We start from the raw sequence: 22015 nt of genomic DNA, 5'->3' as shown, positions 1-22015 counted from the left end.
TTTTAAGGTATTTCTCAAAAAAAAAACAATTGTTTGTCCCGAATCCTAAAACAATTGATATCTTTAAAATTACAAAGGTTTACTCGCCACCGGTCGTAATTACAAAATAATAAATCGCAAAATAGAGTTACTCTAAATAGATTTTGCCCTAACGATTGAGTAGCTTGCTTATTTTTTTTTCTAACCCGGTTGTTATATTTTGAACAGTGCTGTGTGGCAAGTGACCTTTTGTAACTTTAAAAGTATCAGTTTTTTCTCGAAATCGGGAGACAATAGCTTTTTGAGGGATATCTTTACACTGTTAGTGTTTTTCGGGGTTTATAATAACTTTTTTCTTTCATAATGCTTTTTTCGTAAGGAAATTCACAAACACTTTTACAATGAAATTGTTTTTTTTACGGTTGTGTTATCAGTTATTTGGGTTATAGCATTTTTCGTCATGATGTATATTATGATATAAAAGAAATAAAAAACTAGTGAACCATTTTAGCGTATTTTAAAAAGACTTATTTCACGTAAGCGTTATATTTTTTGTTTTAGTCGCATCAAAAATTAAAGTCATAAGCGACTTATTAGTGTAACGTAAGTGTACCGGTAGTCTTGAACAAACTCAGGCCGACCATTCCTGAGACGTTTAGTTAATTGAAACCCAATCCCCAAAGAACACCGGTATCCACGATCTAGGATTCAAATCCGAATAAAATTCAAAGGATTTGAACCGTAGAACTGAGGTTACGACGACAAGTTTACCGTTAGACCGACCCGATGGATTTATTAATTTTTATTATTTTTCAATAATAAATGTCATATTTGTAAAGTTTCCATTTAATATAGGCAGCCGATCGTAATTCACCTGTAATTTTATATCGTAATTACACAATGATATTGTTGTTTTTGTTGTTAGTAATTATTCTTTATTTTAATTTAATTAGTTGAATATGTAGTATTAATTTCATTTTTACACTACTGCCCAGAAAGAAATGTAATGTATTTAGAGTGAATGTATGTATGTGTGTTTGTTTTACCGTATTAGCTCAACGGCTGAACCGATTTAATGTATAACCCCGCGTTGGAATCCTTACCTTACTGGGAGTATCATAGAATATATATATATATATATATATAAAGTAATGAGAATGATGTGAAAAAAAAGTTGCTTACCGTTTTAGTCATGTTTAGTGTTGTCTCCTTCAAAGTAGTTCCCCTCTGATTGCACATACTTATTCCAGCGCTTCTGCCATTGACGGTAACATTTCTGGAACTCATCTTCTGTAATATCCTCTAAGACCCTCGTCACAGCTTTTTGGACATCTTGTTTTGTTTGAAAATGGGGCGTCCCTTGACCGCCATTTTGACTCTTGGAAATAGAAAAAAGTCGCACGGAGCGATATCTGGTGATTAAGGTGGCTGTGGTAGTACTGACATTTATTTTGAGGTTAAAAATTGCTGTACTGACAGAGCAGTATGAGATGGCGCATTATCGTGATGCAGAATCCAATTACAGCAATGTTGGCACGGACACGAAGAACTCGTTTACGAAGTCTTTTTAAAATTTCTTTGTAGAAATATCGGTTAACTGTTTGTCCAGGAGGCATCCACTCTTTATGAACAATTCCCTTGGAATCGAAGAAGCACACAAGCGTGCGTTTCACTTTTGACTTTTGACATGCGAGCTTTTTTGGGTCTGGGTAATCCCTTTGAGCACCATCGCGAACTTTGGCGTTTTGTCTCTGGATCGTATTGAAAAAACCAACCTTCATCACCAGTGATAACACGCTCAACAGATCTGGATTGATTTCCGTTTGCTGTAACAGATCGGCTGCCACATTTTTCCGTGTTTCTCGCTGTTGTTGTGTGAGATTTTTGGGGACTATTTTTGCACTAATCTTTCTCGTACGAAGATCTTCAGTTAATATTAGACGAACCGTTTCTCGATCGATGTTGAGTTCTTCTGCGATCATTTTCACGGATAATCTTCGATCAGATCGTACGATTTCACGCATCCTGGTCAAGTTGACATCTGTCCGTGAGGTTGACGGTCGTCCACTGCGGTCTTCATTTTCAACATTCGTTCTGCCTTCGCTAAAAATTTTATGCCACCGAAAAAGTTGAGCTCTTGACATAACCTCCTCTCCAAAAGCCTTCTGAAGCTTACCGTAAGTTGTCGCGTTTTCACCCGATTTAACGCATAAAGAAACGGCATATCGTTGCGCAATATTTTGCGGTTTCATTTCTGTGACGAGAGACAAACACGTGTTCACTTATTACAGCACAACTCACGACCGAGCAGTTGCATCAATGTGCCGCTTGGACTAGAAGTATCTTATAGACCAGGCCAAAGATGGTGTGCCTACGCAAGCTGCAGGGTTGCCACATTACTTTATTGTCGCACCTCGTATAATATGTTTAACAAATCATATGATTTTTTTACGGGCAGTATTTTCGATCATGTAAGCATGATCGATGCAAATACTATATACAAAATTCAGTAAATTAATTAAGCGTTTATAAGGAGCTCTCCTCTCCGTTCGGGGTCTGGAGCACTTTTAGTATTTCCAAATAGAAAAAAAATATTTGTTTTGTGAATTAATTACTTTATCGAGGAAATCAAAAAAAGCCCGCTAGATGCAGGATAGGAAAAACGTTTCCGTGTCCACACGCTCTTTAATTATCTCTTTAAGACCAATGGTTTTTTAATTTTTAATGTTTATCTCTTGAATATTTAATTAATATGTATATACCGGTATTTCATTTTATATTCATTTTATTTTTTATATTTAATTTAATGATTTTTAAAAATAATTAAATTCATATTTTAATTAAATATTATTTAATATTATTTTTATTATTTTATTTAAATAAAATTTTAATTCATATTTTATTATATTTATGTATATAAATTTTTATTAAAATGTTTTTTGATAATAGCCTTTAATATATCCTAATATTTTCTGAACCCCGATAGCTTGCGCCGTCTGACGAAACATAATTTATTTTTTATAACCCCAACCTAAGTTGACTTGCTATCGGGCAAGAATAAAAATACCGAATTCATTTTGCGCGATAAGAAAACAGTAAAACATTTAAAATGTGTCAATTAATGAATATGTAATAGTGAAAATAGCCTTTTTATACGCTTTTATTTAACTCGTTTTAGTTATAATCAAATCTTGCAACTGCTATATCTTTTGACGTATCGTATGAAAATCAATGAAATTTGTTTGTTGATCATGAAGACTAAAAAGTAAAAAATACAAAAAAAAACAAATTACAAAAATATATTTGATTACATATAAAAAATTATTTTTTAAAAAAGCATTTAACTAATATTAACATTAATAAAAAAGGAAATTAGAAAAACCTCTAAAAAGTAAAAAATAAGAATTAAATCAAATTGAGAATTTTAAACAAAAAAATATAATATATTAACAAATATAAAAATAAATTATATAAATATCTAATAAATAAATGTCTATAAATACTTATTCGAAAAGATTGTTATAAAAACTGCGCCACGCTTTTATTTAACTAAATATTTTCATTACTTTTAATTTTAAAATTTAATAATTATTACATTTATTTATTTTTTATTTATTGGTTTTTAATATTAGTTAAATAAAAGCTTTTTTAAAAATAATTTTTTATATGTAATCAAATATATTTTTGTATTTTTTTATATTTATTAAGCAAAATGTATAACAAAGCGATATTACCGGTTATCATATTTGTGAATGTTTTTTTTTTTTTTGTGAACGAAAAGTAGCGACCTTTCATAAAAAGCTACTGTGAATTTTATACCTTTATTTTCTTGTGTTTTTTTATTTATTATTTTCTATGCGGAAATTCACTCGACTCCCAGACGGGTGGTTTTGATTGAATTATTATTGATTTGTTGAATTTTTATCATCGTATATTAAGTCTGCATAGATTTTGTCGAACTTACGGATGTTTTTATAATCGGGTTTTATGTAAAGGAGTGGGGGCCGTTTCCTGTTTTGACGGATTCCTTAATTTAATTTATTTCTCTTAAATTACGTAAAAATATCCTAACGGTTTTATTTCTTTATTTCTTACTTAATCTACGTTATAATTTTTCCTAATCAAAATATATTTTATGTTCATTTTCCGACCCTGCATTTATATGACGACTTATAATCGACTGTATTGTCAATATGATCTTATCGGTTCGTTGAATTTTATGCGTAGAAATTTTCGGAATTATCGTTACGTTTTTTATCGATGTAACATATAAAGGTTGCGTGGATTATTCTGCTGTTGCTGTGTTTTCTTATATCATTCAGCTCATTTCATTTTTCAAATTACGAAAATATTAGGGAACTGTTTTTTTTTTTTTTTTTTTTTTCAGTTTATCCCATTCGATCTTTTGCCATTGCAAAATAATGTTATAATGCAGATTTTATTTCAGAATATAATAATAATAAATCACATAAAATTTTAATTTACCGTGATCGTCGGTCGGATACGCTGGTTTTCTGTGGATTGTTGAATATGTTTTAAAAAATTAAAATGATTAAAACGTAATTTCTTTGTTTTAATAATTGGAAAATGATACAAAGTCTGGATAGTCGGTTGGCTGCCTTGTACGCATTCATCGATTTGATTTTAACTTAATTATTATCTCTAAGTTTATTTTTCTATTACTTTTCGTTTAAAAATAATGTTTAAAGATAATTATATATATATATAAAACGCAACCCAGCCTTATATTGGTAGGTATTGAAAAAATAAAAAGGCATGTGTAAATGTAAATGTAATTTTTATTATTACCTTACATTTAGAGTAAATGTTGGAAGTGGCCGCCATCTTCTTGAATACAAGCTTCAATTCTTTTTACAGCGTTTCTTGCAAATTTTTTAAAAGTTTATGGCTGGATATTTAATACAGCTTGTTCAATATTGACTTTCAATCGTTCAAATGTTCGTGGTTTGTCGCTGTAGGCTTTTTTTTTGAGGTAACCCCGTAGAAAAAAATCCGCCGCAGTCAAATCTGCAGATCTTGGTGGCCACAAGCCTCGACCGATAACACGATTACCGAAGAATTCCTCGACGAAATCAGAAGTTGAACCTGCGTAGTGCGATGTCGCACCGTGATATTGTAGCCAGCAGTGTCTGTCTTCCTCTTCCAAAAGTGCGATGAACCGAAATAAAATATCCTGATATCGTTCGGCATTAATGGTGTACTGGAAAAAAATAGGACCGATTATTTTCTTCCGCGATATCGCGCACCACACGTCCGACTTCTGCGGGTGTAATTGTTTTTCGTGATAAACGTGGAGATTTTCAGCGCTCCAAATTCTACTGTTTTGGCTGTTTACGTAGCCGTCCAAATGAAACCGTGCTTCATCTGTGAAAAAAACGAATCCATAACGTTAATTCCCTCGCGCAGAAATCGACGGAACCGTTGTCAATATTGTAGCCGTTTTTCTTTGTCGGGCTCAAGAAGTCGATGAACCGTTTAAATACGATAAGGTCGTAATTATAATCGTTCGGTCGCCCGATGAACAGTCGACTTAGACAAATTAATTTCAGCAGACAAACGTCTGATCGATTTATTTGGCGAGGCGAGTAATCGGTCTTTGATTTCAGCGACTGTATCTGTATTCAACACCGACGCAGATCTTTTGTGTTCCTTGTTATTAACAGAACCGGTCTTTCTAAATTTTGCGACTAACCTTAATGCTGATGTTCTGTTAGGAGCCGGTTTATCCGGGTACTTATGGCGAAACAAATCTTGCACTGCGATCGCTGATTTCGTACTGATGTACGACTCGACAATGAAAACACGTTCATCTAGCGAAAACACCATCTTGTCTCTAGCGATACACTGAACGCATTGTTGTTACTATCGGTAGTGTTGTACTGCGTCGCCGCGATGTTCAGATGTTGGACGAGTCCATTTCAGTAACGAGTAGGGGAGTAAGCTTGCCTTTTGAAATTTCATGGATGAGTGATTGATGGGTTGCGTTTTATATGGGACACTCTGTATATAGTATACAACAAAATAATAGTGGGAGAAAACAAATGTATTTTTATCATGACTTCGTATTAGGCCTAAATGATCTGACCTGATGGGTGAAGTATACAAAACGAAGGATTTGCTTTTTTAAATAACTACTAGGGATTAAATGAATAAATAGGATGATGATAAGCCATTAAAATTTGTTCGTGGTTTCCGGATAAAAGGGCGCTTGCTTCTAATTTGTGTGAATAAAATCTAGCAGTGCCGTAACGAGGGCTTGGCGAAAAAGGCGCCCGCAACGGGCGCAACCGGTTTGAGGCGCAAAATAAAGGATACCGACCCGGTTGAGAGTTACACATGGTTTTTATTTTACTTTACCATTCTACTTTCTTTTTCTTTTTCCTGTTTAGCCTCCGGTAATTACCGTTCAGATAATACTTCAGAGGATGAATGAGGATGATATGTACGAGTGTAAATGAAGTGTAGTTTTGTACAGTCTCAGTTCGACCGTTCCTGAGATGTGTGGTTAATTGAAACCCAGCCACCAAAGAACACCGGTATCTAGTGTTCAAATCCCTTACCATTCTACTCTATATGAATCAATACAGACTGTCACTGGCCGTTTTTCGTCTCCAGACCAGTTACACACGTATTCTTGCGCGCGCATCACATTTCCCTCTCTTTCTTACACTCTTAGTCGTTCCTCGTTCATAAGATCAGCTGTATTATTGCTTTGTCGTAATTATTTTTATATATTTTCTCCCTTTTTGTGGAACAAAACATACTGGAAAAGAAATATAATTTTGTTTATATACAACACTGGCATACTAAGTATTGTAAATAATTATATTAATAAAAACACTAATTTTAATTAAAAAACACTTCTAGGGTAAAATGCCTCCAAAAAACCGTCCGGTGCACAGTTTAAAAAAATAAGTGAACGGAAGATAGAAAATATAAAGAAAATTATAACTCCGATTGATAGTTTTCTCAAAAATCATGTACACCTCAAGTTCATTCAAGCTTAACAACTAAATTAAATCTACCTTCTAAAAGTAGTCATGTTTCATGTGAAATTGAAACAGAAGAGAAAAGTGCAATTGAATATCAAAACCGGGAAATAGACAAGTGTACATGTAATGATGATAATTGTACGGTTGATGTTAAATTATAATGCAAAAAATTACAAAAATATATTTGATTACGTATAAAAAATTATTTTTTAAAAAAGCTTTTATTTAACCAATATTAATATTAACATTAATACAAAAATGGAAACAAATTAAAAAAACCTTCTAAAAAGTAAAAAATAAGAATTAAATCAAATTGAGAATTTTAAACAAAAAAATATAATATATTAACAAATATAAAAATGCACTGAAAAGTAAAAAATAAATTATATAAATATCTAACAAATAACTGTAATAAATATTAAATTTTAAAATTAAAAGTAATGAAAATATTTGGTTAAATAAAAGCGTGGCGCAGTTTTTATAATTTATTTAAAACAACACAACTTTTATTTTTACAATAATTAATCTTCTTTTTCATTAAAATGTCTTAAAGGTTTAGGTGACACTAGATGGTCCGCGAAAGCTAACGTGGTTAAAGCTTTACGAGATCAAATGCCTTTAACGATAGAACTTCGTAATGAAATGTTTCATTGACAAAGGCAAGTTGCAGTAGAATCTGTAACAAATGCTCGAATGTTGGTAAAATTATTTATAAAATTAAAATTTTTTGCACTATTAATATTTTGGGATACAGTATTTGGAAAGATAAATAAAGTAAATTTACTTTTACAGAAAAAAATCCACAGTCGAAAATGATAATTACTCTAAAACATTAAATTCTCAACAGTACCGAAATGATTTTTTCGATTCGCTTCACGATTCAGCAAAACGTTTAGCCGAAACAACAAATATTGAAACTTACATTCCAGAAAAGAGACTGCGCAAAATAAAAAAAAAAGTTTGATGATTCGTTTGCCATGATTGTAAGTGCATTACTAAACAAAAAAAATATATATGCGTTTTAGATATAATACCGATACAAGTCGATGATAGATTTAATGCTTTGCAAGAGGTCGCAAACGCTTCAGTTTTCTAAATGGACACACGCTTTAAAAATCATGCCGCTAGATGGTCTTAAACGATGTGCAACAGACCTAGCATTTTAAAATATAATAGCGAGATTTAGATGCTCCAGAATTTGTATGTGAAATTGAGAGTTTCAATTGTAAAGCCGTGGAAGTTTTTGAAAATTTAGGGATATGGACGCTTTTCAGATCTTGCAAAAAAATTACGAACTCTCATTACAAAACACGTATCCAAATAAATGGATGGCTGATGAAAATTTCTTTCTCACGCCTACAGGAAAAATCAAACGCCCAGATTTTAACCGGATTTGTGTTTGGATAAAAGATGCTCGGGAAGGTATTTCCACGGAATTAGCAAGGAAAAGTTTAAAAAAATGCAGAATGTCTAATGAACTTGATGGCAGTGAAGACGAATCACCTTTGGCAGAGCGACGTGGAGAATACCGGTAACTCTTCTACAGACATTGACAGTGACAGTGATTAATTAAAAATAAAATCCCGTATTAAAAAGCGTATTGAAATGATCCTTTTCAACATGATACTTTCTTTTCGTTTTACTGGCCTACTGATTCTGAACTAAACTAGTACTTACGGTAATTAATTAATATTGTAATTTAAATGAACGAATTAAATGCTTTACTTTCTGAATATTTTCATATTTACGTATTTTTTATCATATCTGTTGCACTTTAAAATACCGGTATATATTCGTTTTTTTTTTTTTTTAATTTTCTGTCCGGAAAATCGAGGTGCGGGACTTATTCCGAGGGGGGGGGGTACTCGAATAAATACGTTATATGCAAATTAAATAAATATTTTATTTACGGTAATTCTTGCATCCGATTTTATTATAAAACATTGAAATTACGTTAAATTTAAATCAAATTAAATTTAAATTACGTTAATACTAACTTCATCAAAATTTAATTTTAAAACAAAAAAATATATTTTAACAATTAACTTAAAAATCGAACTGTATAATCTTTTAATAAAAAAGTCATTTGTGTCTGCTTTTTATTTTTTTGAGTTCTTTATCTCTGAAATGGAAACTCTTTAATTCTGATGACGCCTACTCATACTTTTGTTGGTGGGGGAAAACGGTTTGATTCCTAGTCGTGTGCTTCTCAGTAGCTTCATGAACTCTGAGTAGTGTGGTTCTGAACGTGTTACGTTGTGTACAAAGTGTTTTTTTACGAATGTTTTATCTCGTATGGAAAATTAGTAAGTAACATTATTTCATGTAAAATTTTTACTTGTTTTGTAATTAATTAATGTAAATTTTCTTGGAGAAAATTTACATTAAAATTTACATTTACTGATCTGAATAAGGAAAGAGATTAGAATTCTGGTGAAGGTTATCCTCCCAGTGATAATGAAAATGAAGACTGGATAGAGGTCGACGAAGTAGAGGAGACCGATTCAGAAAACGATGCCACCAATCGTGAAATTATATTTGTAGCTTCAAATCTTGATTGCGACATAGATTGCGTGAAAAGAGGTAATCAGAACTTCATTCGACCGCCTTATATACGTATTTCATCTTCCAGTAGTGAGGACGAAGAAGAAAATGCCGCGATGCAACAGTTGAAAAAGTAATATGTACATGTCCCAAATGTTCATTCGGACAAAGGCAAAGACGGTCAGCTCTAGTCGGTCAAGCCATTTAAAAATAAAGAGAGGATACCGCAAAGGAATATAGTTCATCGCATTCAGTCAGCGCTGGAGAAGCGAAAAAGGCTTTCAACCTAATTGAAACGTTTTCGCAGTTATTCGATGAAGAAATCGTTAAAATAATTTTGTCATACAAATGAAGAAATTTCAAGAGTACGTCCTAATTGCAAACGTGAGAGTCGCTTATGAAGATACGTGCGTTGAAGAATTTAAGGCGCTGTTTGGCCTCTTAATTTTAACAACCGCTCTGAAAAATAATCATTTGTTTACAAGCGAACTACTTGGCGCCAGTTTATCTATTAGTAAGTATAAGGCGTCTATGAGGATTAAACATTTGAAATTTTGATTTCGTGTTTAAGGTTTGATGACAAGTTAACGTCTTTTCCATTAGCAGATCTAAAAAAAATTAACGTCAGAACGCTGAAGCTTGATAAAAAATAAATATCCCCAGAAATGAAAGTAATAAAAGTCCGCGAAGTTGGAAGTGATAAGGAAAAATGTTGCCGACTCCAGTGTCTTACGAAGTCAAGAAAATAAAAACGTCACGCTGCTATCAACGACTCGTGAACGCCCACTTAAATAAACTTTCAGAGATAAAGGGTGTTATAAAATTCGACTAAATCTGGAGTTGACATATTAGATTAGGTATGCAGTAATAATTCATACTATTGGCCGTTATGTGTGTTTTATGGTGTGATAAATATCGCGTGCCTAAATTCGTATGTTATTCATGCTATATGCAGCTTGCATAAAAAATTGTTTATCGCAAACTTTTCCTTCTAACATAAGCGAATCACTTACTGAGCCGTGAATGAAAGAAAGGTTATCATCTATTCCGTCTTTATCTCGTGAATTGCGTTCGACCGTTACGAGTAATCTCGGAATATACAGAGTGATTTTTTAGTCCTGTTACTCAATTTTAAATGTAATTTAAGAAAGGGAAATTTAAGTGGAATAAAAAGATGTATTTGTTACTTACAAAAGAGATTTAATAAAAAGCTGTTACTTACATAATCGTTAAAGAATATGCTCAAAATGCCCACCCCCTGCGGTTATACACGCACGGATTCTTTTCAGCATATTAGCAGAAACCTTTTTTAAGAGTCGCATTGGAGATATTCGTGATTAAGTCTGTAATATTGACTTTAAGTTCATCAATAGTGTGAGGATTGTTTTTGAAGGCTTCGGACTTAATATAGTCCCACAAAAAGTAGTCAGGAGATGTGAGGTCTGGGGACCTTGGAGGCCATAAGCCCTTGTTTATTATTCGATCGTCAAAGAACTGTAGAAAATCCACGGTTTCTTGAGACGTGTGGCATGTAGCGCCGTCTTGCTGAAGCCAGCAATACCGTTCTTGAGGTTCTAGGAGGGACACAAATTAGCGCACAATATTCCTGTATACTTCACCATTTACTGTCTGTTCGAAGAATATGGGTGCGACTATACGATGACGAGATATCGAACACCACACACCAATTTTTTCAAGATGCAAAGATTTGTCTTGTAAAGCGTTAGGATTTTCAACCGCCCAAATTCGACGGTTTTGACTGTTCACATAACCATCAAGATGGATCCGAGCTTCATCACTAAAGAACACCGTGTTTAAAAATTCGATTCCGTTATCATTTACGAGAGACCTAAACCAACGGCAATATTGCAATCGCTTGTTTAAATTTGAAGGCTGAAGCTGTTGGACTAATCGTACGCGATAAGGATACAATTTCAATTTTTTTAGCAGTTTTCTGAACACTCGAATCGACTTGCGTGGAAAGTTTTCGCAAACACTACCTGTCTCTCGAAATCTGTTTGCTAGCATAGAAATTGACATTTTTTCTGGCGGAGGAACACCAAAAAATTTAATTTGAAATGATTATTTTACACTCGCGTACGATTTCGTAGCAAAATATTGTTCTAGAGTGAAAACTCGTTGTTCTACGGTAAAAGACATTCTGTTCGTAACACGACCGGAAACGGCACAAAAGTTTACACAGCTCAAGGAGAATCAACTCACACTGCCGTATCTATACCGGTTGAGTAGCGCTACCAACTTCGTGTCCAAAACAAAATTTCAGTTTCTTAGAAAAAAATTAACAGGACTAAAAAATCACTCTGTAGAAGTTCCAGCGGCTTTATCTTTTAGTCAATTTTTTTTTTGTCTTCAGTCATTTGATTGGTTTGATGCAGCTCTCCAAGATTCCCTATCTAGTGCTTTTAGTCAAATGAAAATTAAAAGACAATATGCTAAATCTGCCCATACAAAAAACAGCGTATTGTGGTAATATCTGCAAAAAAATCTTTCTCTATAGAACACAGAGCTGAGGCGTATGTCATGTGTAAATAAAAACGCTGTAGATGTTACACTTCCTCTAATCGCTTGATTTATTTTTTTTATATAGTGTACTGTACATAAAACCATCTTTATAAAATTCTACAGAGAAAATAAAGAGTGTCGTTGAAGTTAAATTGTTTTTTATTCATCTTTGTACCGTATAACGTAGATTCGTAAAATTACGAACGTTTGCATAAAATGCAAAATAAAAAACGTTTCCACTCCAGGGTTAAAAGCTTCGCGGTACACTGCCGACACAGTTTCAATTAACGATTAAAATTCATGGAATGTTCTAGAAAAGGATCGATTTGAGAAATTTTAGTCGCCGTCTACCTAAATTAAAAATTTTATTCAGCAATTTAAGGTTAATAGGCGTAACTGAAACTTCGTGAACGTATCATCCTCTTACGCGTGGGTGGTTTAGAGCTTCGTTATAGCTCTTCTAGATCTTTTTCTGTTACATCTTTATTTTCTGCGGTAGCGCACAATTTTTAACGTCGTTAGAAATGTCATCAGAGCCAGTCAAAATGTCGTCTTATTTACAGTATTGTCTTCCATCGCCCTTAACGGTCTACTGAAATACGCTTTGAAAACAGCAATGATCCCTCGATCTAATGATTGTAACAGGGTTGTGTTTTGGGGCAGAAGTAATATTTGTATATTAGAATGTGAAAATGTTACCCGTTTTGGATATCCAGGAGCATTTTTTATTGCGAGTAGCCCTTTAAAAGACAGTGTCCGATTCCAAAAAAGTGAAACCCCCAATAAAAAGGGCTGCCGTTACCCAAGCGTTTTGACGATTTACATAAACCTGTAAATGATTTTTATCATTACCGTTCAGCGCTCTTAGATTTAGATTTAGATTTACAAATAAGCTTCGATTTATCATGCGCCCGCTAATTTTGCAACAAAATAGAATAGTGAAGCCATCTTTTGCCGATTTAAACCCTGAAACAGAAGATATCATCTACCAAAAGTGTCGTATCTTATCGGCATTAAAAACTTGATCTTGGTGGTTAGTAGCTTTTTTCTTGTGTAAGATTCAGCTGATTTGCAAGAAAAAACTGGTTGCTTCATAATCACCACCTGAAGCTGATTCATTCATTACCTTAATATGTGAATTGAATTTTTCAAACCGGCCTTTATCAGCCAAAAAAGCAGATTTACTGGACTCGTTACTTTCATCATCAAGGCTGAAGAAGATATCTTATAAACGTAATGTTTTTCTGGAATGAGAAGAGAACTGGTCGGTACCTTTTTTGCGATCGGTTTTCAATCCGCTGACTTAAAGCTTTCTATTTTTTTTCTATCGTTCTTTCTTTCACACTCTTTATTTTTTTTTGCATATAATGGACTTTTGATCAATTTTTGATGAAAAGTTTTGCTACTAATGCCACCTTTCACCAGTTACGAGTCTTATCAAGAGGTCCGATGTTCTTAATTAAGAGAATAATGGATTCTTGCCTTTTCTTTTCGTTATTAAATTTTGCCATTTATAAAACAAGCAAAAAGTACCCTTCGAAAATAAAAGTAATTAAATTTCAAATAAATAATTTTGAAATAAAGCTGAACGCTACAAAGATAGTTTGCACGCTCACTGTCGCAATTTTAGCTGATTATAGGAATTAATAGAATTTATTTTGGACTTGAACTTGAAATTTGAAACCGATCAAACATGATGTACAGTTTATATCTCGTTCGCGTTGTTGTTTACCGCAAAAAAAAAAATACATTGAAGGCTGAAAATGGTGCCTGTCGTCTAGCTGTGCAGACGATTTATATTTTTATTCTTCGTGTATTTTTCCTCCATAGCTGCAGTGTTAGGTTCTAGACTGCTGATGTAAGACTAGGTGTAAAGTTTTTGTTTCGTCAAATTTCTTTCGCTGTATTATAGTACTGCGTAAACTGCAAGTACTGTTTTATATGTACAGTACTTAATTTTATTGTTGATAAAATTTATATTTACCAAGAAATATTTTTTCTGAATTATTGCGATCGCAAATAGCGAGGGATTACTTTATTTTATTTTTATACAACCTGGAATTCTTATCCTTGCTCTACGGGTTCCTCTGGAGCGGAATTCTTCGCACCTTACAAGACTACCATTAGTATTATGTAATGTAGCTTATTACCGTTCCATATTCTTTTCAGAACCGTGGAGGTGAGGTGCAGAAAGTAAACTATATAAAATAAACAAATTTGGCTTACTATTCGATTAAATATTACGGTACGATTAAGTTACCGGATAAAGATATTGAAAAGTAATCGTCAGATTTTTCATAAAGTGTACATAAGACTTTCATCTATAAATTGTATTATTAATTTTTAATTGTTATAAAGTATTTTTAGATCGTTTGAGTGTTTTTAGGTGAATTGGAAAAGTCTATTTTGAGATCTAATCCCGAAGGCTTTATTTTAGCAAATTATAACTCGAAAACATTAACCGTTTAAAATTTAGAAGCTTTTTTCTTTTTATAGTATATTAAATGAGTATTCGTAAAATCACTTGACTCGGGTGAAAAAAAGTATTTAATACAAGTGGAATTTTATTATACGATAAAAGAAGCTAAGCAGATGATATTTTTATTTTATTTTTTCCACTTACGTCACTATAAATGTTAAAAATGTCCACTTGAGCGTTAATGCAGGCGTCAACTCGTTGTTGACATTCAGTGCAACTTTCCTTAGAGTTGTTGCAGTAATATGAAGTGCCATCGTCGATATTTTCTCTCGGTTCATCCGAAGTACGAGTCGTTCTTGTAAACAATATCTCCCGGATGACCTCATAAATATAAATGCGGTAGCGAAAGATCCGGGGACTGTGGAGGCCATAGTCCGGGGCTGGGGAGAATTATACGTTTACGGAAAGATTCATGTAACAAACGCCGTAGTAGAAATTGGCGGTTTGGTATGTAGCACTCTTCCTATAATCAGCAGTTTCGTTTTTCAGTTTCAAGTAAGGCTACATAAATTTTGAATTACGTTCGTTAATGTGTCTGGGAAGAACATGGATTCGACCACTCTTCTGCGAAATCGCGCAAAAAACACCACCAACTTTGCGAGAAAAACAGTAACCTTTCGAGATAAATATGAGAAATCTCGGAACTCCGTATCTATTGTTTTATTCATTAATGTATATAAAAAGATGAAATCACGCACGTCCGAATAAAAAATTGTTCAACGCACGCATACCACGAACGAAACGTTTGAATCACCTAGTAGCGGTTCAAGTTCTTGCGCTACTCGAATTCGATATGTTAGTAACACGAGTCTTGTGAACAACTCTGACCGAAAGTCAGGCTCGTCGAGAAAGTTTTCCCGAGTGACTTTCCTGGAGAACGTAAAAGCTACTTTTTAATGACGTGTAGACTGCCATCGTGCTGTAATAAAACCTAGCGATCGAATAATGTTGCACAAGAAATACCGGGGTTGTGAAAACGACATGTCGTTCTACAGCGAACTATTGACTAAAAGAAGGACATACGAAACAATCTTTCCGTTAAGGAGCTGTGTAGTTTTACCTTGTACAGTTACCGGAAACTTAATCCTAGTAAAGGTAGTTTTATACGGATTTTAATACTAGATCGTGGATACCGATGTTCTTTGCCGGTCGGGTTTCAATTAACCGCACATCTCAGGAACGGTCGAACTGAGACTCTAGAAGACTTCACTTCATTTACACTCATATATATTACCCTCATTCATCCTCTGAAATAATACCTGAACGGTAATTTCTGGAGGCTTAACAGGAAAAAGAAAAGTTACTGGAAACTTGTAAAACAAGGTTTCTGTAACAACAAACTTTTTCTAGTGTAAGATCAGCGTCCGTTTTGGATCGCGTGAATTCACGAGCGCTTTATAGATTAACATGAGTAATATTCTATAATTTGATTGATTTGCGGAATATTTTCTTAGCGTATTACTTTTTACAATTAGATTCGGTCGGACGGTCGCCGTGTGGTGTGTAATTGCTTTATTCATTTATTTTCCATTTACATCAAAATAAAGGAAACAAATTTTAGCGCGTCGCATTCTATCATTTTCTTTTCGAAAAAGGTTCTCCCGCATATTTTTTTATCGGCATATTTCATATTTTTTCACTTGGAAGTGGGAAATTTAAATCCAGCTATAATCGCACCTCATTGTATGGAAATTGCGCGATCTAATATCGTGTCAGCACGATGACTCGTACATTCTTTCATTCGTATCAGCTTTTTGAGTTTTATCAAAGCGAGCGATTCAGTCGGTTCTCGATAAGCCGACGTTCTATAGTCCGACACCTCCATTGATTTGACACTTTTCGTTTAACTGCTGAGGCAATTCGTGTAATTCATTATCTTTCTTTCTTTTTTTTTTTGGTTTACTTCCGACTTTTATGCGTGCCGTCACAACCGATAAAAGAGAAACGCCACGACCGAGGGGTGAATATGATGTTTTATATGAGTAGGCCGTGGTTACGTGGAATATTCCTGTATTTCACGACTTGTATAGTACCGGGGTCTACGTACGGCATTAAACATCTTGTGGTATCTTACTGCACGTCTCAGTATCGCACGATCGTGTGCCGTGTTTAATTGTCATATTCGTTTTAACGGGCCTAATTTTCCCGATCTTAAAGCGTCCGGTTTTTCGTATCTTAAACAGCATCCGAACTTCGTTGTTATCAGTTTTGAAGATGTCGGAACCGCAAAAACGTAAGCGCATCGCGCTAAGTTTATTTCAAAAAGCAGAAATTATTTCTTAAAAGAATGACGAAAAAATTGGTGACGTAGCTTCACTCTACGGAATCGGGCGTCCAGTGATTTATAATTTGCAACAAAATCGGGTAAAAGTAGAAAAATTTGTAAAAGATAATTTCAAGCGGTAAAGTGATCGGAAAGCGTTCTGTTTGATTTCGTACAAACATGGGATAAGATTCCTGCCGAAACGGGTAGTGTGCTCTTGAAAATATTTGTGGCCGATTTATCCTCTATTATATTTACATTTATACGAAAAGCGCAAAAAATCGGTGAAAAATGAATAAATATCGTAGTTCACGAAAATGCTTCTAATGTGTTTAAACGTGTGTATCAAGTGGGCTGAAGAAAATGAAGTGGCAGAATCCGATATTTTAACAATATTTAATAAAATTTAGCCGCGCATTAAAGCAAAAAAAAAAATTATTGACCAGAATTTTTCTGTTGAGTATAGCCGAACAGTTATAGCAAGGCGTTTATGTAGTTATTATATAGTATGTAGTTATATAGCAAGGGGTAGATGTAGGGCGGTAAGTTGAGGAAAAAGCGCTTTGTTAGAACGGTTCTTCTAAGTAGTTAGTTGTATTATTGTTATTTTATTAATCGAATTACATCAGTTATTCAAATTAATAAACGCGTATGAAAGTACGTAACGTTTTCTGTTGGTTTTTCCATTTAGGTTAGGGTAATTCCAGTAATCCGACACCAGGGCTGCCCGATATGTGTCGAATGATATCAAAAGGCTATTGTAGTAGTAGTAGTAACCTTACCGGGCTAACCTTACCGGGCTTCATTTTAAGATCGGAGTCCAACTGTCGACGTTTCATATATTAAGGCAATGGTTCCCAAACTTTTCCGAGTCGCGGCGCCCTTTTTCAATAAAAATTTTTCCATGGCACTACCGTAAGTAAAAGTATGACTACTCGTAAGTAAGAGATAAAAATAAATAAAACTCGTGTATCAATTTTTTTTTTTTTTTTTTTTACTTTATTAAAATTAAATTAATAATTATAAATGTCTTGGTTCAATTAATTATTAAGCTTTTAGAATATTTCGCGGCGCCCCTGTGAAGAGGCCGCGGCGCACAGTTTGGGAATCGCTGTATTAAGGGTTTTTTGTTTTACTATTCACTTAATTTACTTACTGGAATTAATATTTAGTAGCTTTTTATTTCTCAGAAGCTTTTCATACACCCATAAGAATTATCGAATAAATAATTTCACGTATTGAGTAACATTAATTAAAAAGAAAAGAAAAGAAAAGAAATATTTATTAGATAAGAAATGTTTATTAGATTGAAACAAACAGAGCTCAAATAAATAACTTTATTATACTGATGTATCAGTCGTGATTTATTTGTTTTTACGTTGATTTTAATTGAATCTGTCGAACTTTTCAATGTCATTCGTTTTCCGAGTATTTGTTTAATATCATAAATTATCAAACACTATTGCTCGCGTGCGCGTGTTATTTTGCAACTTAATAATCATTTAATTTAAACGAAGTAAATTTACGTCTAATTACTGCCTTTAATTCGCGATATAATAAATCTGTCGGTATTTTGCGGTATCTGTTTAAAATAGTTGTGATATAAGTAAGTTTATATGGAATGAATTATTGTATATAACGGAAAAATCTTTCATTATTTTATCTCGTATTATGTCGGAAAAAACTTATATTCAATTGTTTTTGAAAATTGTTATTAGTAATTTTTTTTTTAATAGTGAACGGTATTTATAAAGATGATCGATCATCTTTTATCGAACTAGCGATGTTAATTTACGGTTGTTGTAGTAGATTAAATAAAATACTTAAAAAGCCTATATAATATTTGTCTTTGGACGTTATATTCGAATACGTCAGGAAATAATATTTCCTTAGTTTTTCATATTTATAACGATTATTATTAAAAAATGGGAAAAAATTTCTCGTATTTTTTTTAATTTAGTGTATTATAATTCGAGGTATATTATTATATACTTCTTTTGCGGTCGGGCTTTGCGGTAGCTGCAGATCATAACTGATGACTGTCGGTGGAAGACAATCTGTACATCGTACTGATTATATAATGTTTATCGTAGGATGAAGACGTACATATCGTGATTGCCTTAAAGGTGATCGTGTCGAAGGTTTTTTCTGTTTCCGAATAAACTATGCGATGTAAAATAAATATTTAATCTTTTAATCTGAAATATCCGGTTTTCATCCGCGTTTCATATTCTCGAGTCAAAATCCCCAAAAAATTCTTTATAATAGTACCTTTTTCTTCAAATCGCTGTACTTTCGATTTATTTATTGGTTCTCTGTATGGAAATCTATTAAATAAATCGCATACCTCTTGTTAAGGCCGAACTGTGTCGTTGTACCCGTACGTCAACAGAGTTATTCTTTCGGTTTCAATTAAAGAAGGCATTGTTAAGATTTAATATTTGATAAAACTAAATAAATGAACGAGGAAATTAATAATAAAAACTTTCACCAAAAAACAAATTTCAACCGCTACGCCTACAGTTTAATCTTTACTAGCGCTGTTGAATTTTACCATTGAAGTAAAAAGGTGAAATGACGAGTTAATAAGTCGGATTGTTTCAACGTAATACAAACTACATTGTAAATTAACAGCCGATAAATTAATATCAGCTGATATTAATTTTTATCTATAAAATAATATCAGTTGTTGTATAGGCGTAAATAATATCAGTTGTTGTATTATTTTCAACATTATAGCGCTGTTATGTTATCGTTATAGCTAAGTTATCGTTAAGTTCGTTATCGTTCGCATTATGAATGTAAAATGCACTAAAATCGTTCATACAGTGTATTTTACTTCGTTTTAATGTTAAAACGATTTTTCCGTCGCTGCAACTTGGAATGCTTATAACTCGATAACGAAGGCGTTATTAGAAAAACGGGTTTCACCGTTGTTTTAATTGTAAAAATGTAAATGGAAGTCATGTTTCCTGCTAACTACTTAAAAAAATTTCAAAGTTTTCTTAAAATTTTCATTCAATATGGCAGATACAAAATGACAGTCAAAGATTAAAAACCCACCCACAGATTTTTTTTTTAACTACATGAAATCCCCGTTTCTTTCCGCTTCCAAAATACCTCTCCAGATATACAGTATAAAGCTGTTTCCATATATACGTATCGCTGTATATATAAATATATACAGAATATATTTATTTGTATATTCCTTATATATAAAAATCTGATGTGGTCACTACATGACTTCCTTGTGCGGCTATTAAATTACATACACACATTTTTAAAAGTACATAAAATTTTATTTCACTAATAACTTCTGATTTATAATAATTTTTTATAGTTATTATTGAATTATATTTATTGTAAAAAGTTTTTTTACAATCGCAGGTTAATAATTATTAATAAATCAATATATTTAAATTAAAAAAAGGAAGAAAATGTTGCAAACAAAGAAAGAATAAAAACATAAAGAAAACATGATAAATATAAAGAAGAAGAAAAAGTTAAGACCAAGGAAAGAATACAAAGATTATGAGAACATGACCAATATAGAGAGAAAATTTGAAAACTAGAGAACGTGTACACAAATTAAGACAGAAGAATTATATCAATGATTAAATGATCGGCAACAAAAAACAAATGAACCAAATGATGATCAACTCTGACTTAGGGAGAATATTGTCTGACAATATCAGAGGAGTAAAGATAAGAATTTTTTTGCAAATTATTAAAGATCGGGCGCTTATGCCTCAGTGTAACGTAGATAAAATTAAACAGAAATACCCAATAATTAAATAAAATCAAACAGAAATTAAACTAGCAAATCCAAAGATAATACGATTCTAAATTATAATTTTTAATTAATATTAAATTAGATTTTTCACCAAATCTGTTGCATATACACGTATATAATAGTGCCTATTAAATTACTTATACACATTTTTAAAACTACATAAAATTTTATTTCACTAATAGCTTCTGATTTTTATATATATATTTTTGTTTATTGTTATGATTGAATAGTTATTTATTGTAAAACATTTTTTAAATCGCGGGTTAATAATGACTAATAAATCAACATATTTAAATTAAACAAAAAAAATTGAAAAAGAAAAGGAGATTGAAGTCCGATTCGAATCGATGTGCCTTCCTTCGTGAGATCCAAATATTTCATTAATTAAACTTTTATTTATCTATAACTCTGGAACCGATGAAACTAAGTACCCGTATGATATATCGTTGAAAAGCCCTCGATGAGAGCTTATTTCTGCAGTTAAGAAAAAGCCCAAATTCCAAATTTTGGGGGATTTTGGACACTTGGTTTAGTGATTGTAATCAAAAGGGGAGGTACACAGCTAGATGTTAGTCCTAAATCCAAAATTTCCACATCATACGGCTAATCGTTTTTGAGTTATGCGAAATGTACGCACGTACAAACGTCACGCCGAAACTAATCAAAATGGATTCAGGGGTTATGCGAAATGTACGCACGTACAAACGTCACGCCGAAACTAATCAAAATGGATTCAGGGATGGTCAAAATGGATATTTCCGTTAAAATCTGAAAACCGAAATTTTTCGCGATCACAGTACTTCCTTTACTTAGTAGAAGGAAGTAAAACTGGAATTCATATCATGTCCACTATTTAAAAAAAATTAGTCTAACCATATATATATATATATATATATATGTATAATGAATTTTAAATAATTTGGTAAGTAAATTCATTGTTTACGCCATTCTGGCATAAAGTTTTCCGTTATTTTCTACGAATTCCAAGCTAGGGTGGGTCCCGTTGTTTTGTTACAAGGAATGTTTAAATCTCACTTTGTTTCGTATTTCTGGGTCTGTAAAGTCCACCTGTTTCTATTATTGTTCTTGTGTTCGACCCTCCCACCGTCATCCTTAGCGACCGCGTCCATTCTTCTATCGAGTTATTTCTGACTACCCTTTTCATAAACCCGTTATTTTTTCGTCCCCTTACTAATACATACACACACTCTCCTGTCCACTACCTGGATCTGGTTACCCCCGTTTTCTTTCGTCATCTTTTCGGCAGAGTAAATCCAACATCTCACCAGTGCAGTCGCCTAGGGCAATACTCTCCTGCAAACTTTGTGGTAACATTCCTCACTCAAGCAGAATCTCAAACTCATCACTACACATCTGAGATTCTACACATCACGCTACCACCAAACCACATCACACCTCTG

The 22015-nt window shown here is 33.0% G+C and overlaps 1 protein-coding gene across 10 annotated transcripts in view; it reads left to right on the top strand.

Moving 5' to 3' along the window:
- LOC142330182 (uncharacterized) overlaps positions 1-22015 on the top strand; it is a 235961-nt gene that overhangs the window by 33500 nt on the left and 180446 nt on the right. Inside the window, exon 1 of one of the 10 annotated variants that reach the window (XR_012757718.1) lies at positions 9196-9298. The exons of the other annotated variants lie outside the window; for them this stretch is intronic. The gene's annotated coding sequence lies outside the window, so the exon portion shown is untranslated. Of the gene's footprint in view, positions 1-9195; positions 9299-22015 lie in introns of those variants that run through there. 10 annotated transcript variants of the gene reach the window in all.

Source organism: Lycorma delicatula, chromosome 9, assembly GCF_047948215.1.
Source record: "Lycorma delicatula isolate Av1 chromosome 9, ASM4794821v1, whole genome shotgun sequence".
Classification (NCBI taxonomy): Eukaryota; Metazoa; Arthropoda; class Insecta; order Hemiptera; family Fulgoridae; genus Lycorma; species Lycorma delicatula.
This window is presented reverse-complemented; position numbering and strand designations above follow the sequence as displayed.